The following is a 3,423-nucleotide window of genomic DNA, read 5'->3' on the forward strand; positions in this document are numbered from 1 at the left end:
GTGCGTAGACGCGGTCGACATCGGCGAGGGAGAAAATCCACATTCGGTGCGTCCCAATTGGGGGTCATCGCGGTATGGCCGATGCCGCGTCCCAACCGCCCTTCTAGCTACAACCCGACGTCTGTTTCGAAAATATTAGTGCATGTCAACAAAAATTCTGTTCCGTTTTGGAAAAAGCATATAAGCTGTTACTTCTTACCCAAAGGATCTTTATATCCAACAGACACAAAATATCCATTCGACTATTCAAAATTACTTTCACTGCTGATCTGATGTCGAGGTAATTGCTGCATCGCCACCAAAACCCACCATCTCTTAAGCTAAAGTAGACCGAGCTAACCCCTATATTAGCATATTACTAAGATAAACAGAAGGCACTGTAGAATCATTTAGGACGTGAGCTTGTCAATCTGAATGTGGAGGGACACCAGCTTAGCCCTGGCCAGCAGCTTGGGCGGAACTGTGAAGAAGGTCAGCTCCTGCACGGCGACGTTGCCGGGATCCCTGTTGCTTGTCACCTCCATTTCCACCTTGACGGCGTCGGTCCTGCCTTTGGGCTCCCCCGGCGGGCCGTTCGCCCACAACTTGGCCACATAGTGCTGCAGTGGGGACGCCCTTGCTCTGATGCAGACGACCGACACAGTGATAGGCGCGCCGATGTCGAGCACGCCGCCGACCAAGAAAAACGCGCGGTCCTCCTCCTCCGCGAACAGCAAGAGCCGTGGCTCCGACAGTGGCACTTGTAGCTGGAGCGCCTTGCCGTACTGGATCCTGTGCACGGGCATGGGATGCACGGTGCTGATGTGGTGGGAGAGCACCGGCGGCGGGCCTTCGTAGCTGCAGACAGGCACGGGGCATTTGCAGGGCACGAGCGGACACACGCTCTGGTGATCGGCGAGCTTGTGGTAAGTGACATAGAGCCCACAACCTTCATGCGGGCACTCCACCCTCACCGAGGAGAGGACGACGTCCACCATCGTGTTCCGCACGTCGAAGCCACCGCCGCGCTCGCACTTCTAGCACTGCTACTGGTTCCTGGAGCGCTCGACGCGGCAGTCCGCGCAAGCCAGGTGCCCTCCCTTGCACTTCACAAATCAATCGAACAACACATCAATCAAGAAACCCGCACCTTGCTCGATCAGCCGAACGGACGAGGTGTATTCAAACCTCATACACTGGAGGCTTCAAGGGGTGGAGGCACAAGGGGCAGTGGAGCAAGGTGAGGTCCATCGAGACCATAGAGAGCTCCATCATCGGGTCCTATTCCGTCTGCATGATCTCGCCCTCCTCGTGCGCAACCATATCTCGCTTTATTAGGGCCGGGGCATTACAAAGCTTTACCTCACATATTCATACTACTTCAAGGTGCATTAAATCAACACATGCAAGTATCAAAAGGAGAGTCACGTCATGCATGCATGCGTTGTAATTAATGCATCGGTAAACGCAAATTATTGAAATATATCGAGTGCAGTGCTTTGATGTGTTGCGTCAACTCGTACAAGACCGAGAAGTTTGATTACTACAATGCCCTCTCGCCTTAACCGCAGCTGTCTTTGGATGCATGACAGGTGGGCCACCGACCTGTTGGGCCCACCTGTCATGGACGCAAAGGCAGGAGCAGTAAGTCAATGAAGCTGCGTCCCTCCCTCGCCCATGAGCATGGTGGCTGGCAGGACTAGGAGAAGCTTTCGTTCGCTACACGCTCTCCTCCCGTACGGGGTGGACATGCAGCAGTTCAATCGGTGTCAGATGGCCAGAAGCATACTGTAGTACTCCTCCACTTCAGTAGTACTCTATCATTGGCCCTGTTTGAATCCACGAGTTAGAGTTAGTTTGGGTTAGTTTGGACTCAACTAACCCAAAAATATCCAAACAGGAGGGTTAGTTTGGGTTAGATGCATCTAACTCATCCAAAAAATCTGACCCACCCAAGAGGTGCTTATTTGGGTTAGTTCTTCTCAGGACCACTAAAAAACACCTTTTTCTCTCGCTCTTCTCGAGGCAGATCTCTCCTCACTTCCTCGAAGCTTCTTGTCCTCTCCCTCCCTCCCTCCCTCTCGCACCACCCGTGAAGGCGCATCGCCGTATCCGCGCTCCATCTAACCCTGCTATCCAAACACCTTTTTGGTTAGAGTTAGTTCAGGGTTAGTTCAGGGTTAGAATCTAACTCTAACCTCTAACTGAGTTAGAGTATCCAAACAGGGCCATTGTTCGACTTCCCGAAGAGGCGAAGAGCCAAGCGCAGCCCAGACGCTCGTGTGGCAGTTTCATGTGTAGAGTAGTCTAGGATAGCGTGTATCGTGCCTGTAAGCTTAAGGGCCTGTTTGGTTCCATATAAGTCGAAAAGTGAAAAAAGTGACTTATTTTGCCAAACAGACCCAACTTATAAGTCACCCCCTTTTGCGTGGGTCCCATCACCTTTACATAAAAAAACAAGGTGATAAGTGATGTCTACTACACAACCTTCTTCTTGTAGACGTTGTTGGGCCTCCAAGTGCAGAGGTTTGTAGGACAGTAGAAAATTTCCCTCAAGTGGATGACCTAAGGTTTATCAATCCGTAGGAGGCGTAGGATGAAGATGGTCTCTCTCAAGCAACCCTACAACCAAATAACAAAGAGTCTCTTGTGTCCCCAACACACCCAATACAATGGTAAATTGTATAGGTGCACTAGTTCGGCGAAGAGATGGTGATACAAGTGGTATATGGATAGTATATAATAGTTTTTGTAATCTGAAAATATAAAAACAGCAAGGTAACGAATGATAAAAGTGAGCGTAAACGGTATTGCAATGCGTTGAAACAAGGCCTAGGGTTCATACTTTCACTAGTGCAAGTTCTCTCAACAATAATAACATATTTGGATCACATAACTATCCCTCAACATGCAACAAAGAGTCACTCCAAAGTCGCTAATAGCGGAGAACAAACGAAGAGATTATGGTAGGGTACGAAACCACCTCAAAGTTATTCTTTCCAATCAATCCATTGGGCTATTCCTATAAGTGTCACAAACAGCCCTAGAGTTTGTACTAGAATAACACCTTAAGACACAAATCAACCAAAACCCTAATGTCACCTAGATACTCCAATGTCACCTCAAGTATCCGTGGGTATGATTATACGATATGCATCACACAATCTCAGATTCATCTATTCAACCAACACATAGGACCTCGAAGAGTGCCCCAAAGTTTCTACCGGAGAATCACGACGAAAACATGTGCCAACCCCTATGCATAGGTTCATGGGCGGAACCCGCAAGTTGATCACCAAAACATACATCAAGTGAATCACGTGATATCCCATTGTCACCACAGATACGCACGGCAAGACATACATCAAGTGTTCTCAAATCTTTAAAGACTTAATCCAATAAGATTACTTCAAAGGGAAAACTCAATCCATTACAAGAGAGTAT

General features: G+C 48.7%; 1 pseudogene; it reads right to left on the reverse strand.

Moving 5' to 3' along the window:
• Positions 1-389: 389 nt before the first annotated feature.
• Positions 390-2,211, reverse strand: LOC125508549 (annotated as a pseudogene).
• Between the last annotated feature and the right edge of the window lie 1,212 nt (positions 2,212-3,423).

The sequence above is a fragment of the Triticum urartu genome, chromosome 5 (assembly GCF_003073215.2).
Source record: "Triticum urartu cultivar G1812 chromosome 5, Tu2.1, whole genome shotgun sequence".
NCBI lineage: Eukaryota > Viridiplantae > Streptophyta > Magnoliopsida > Poales > Poaceae > Triticum > Triticum urartu.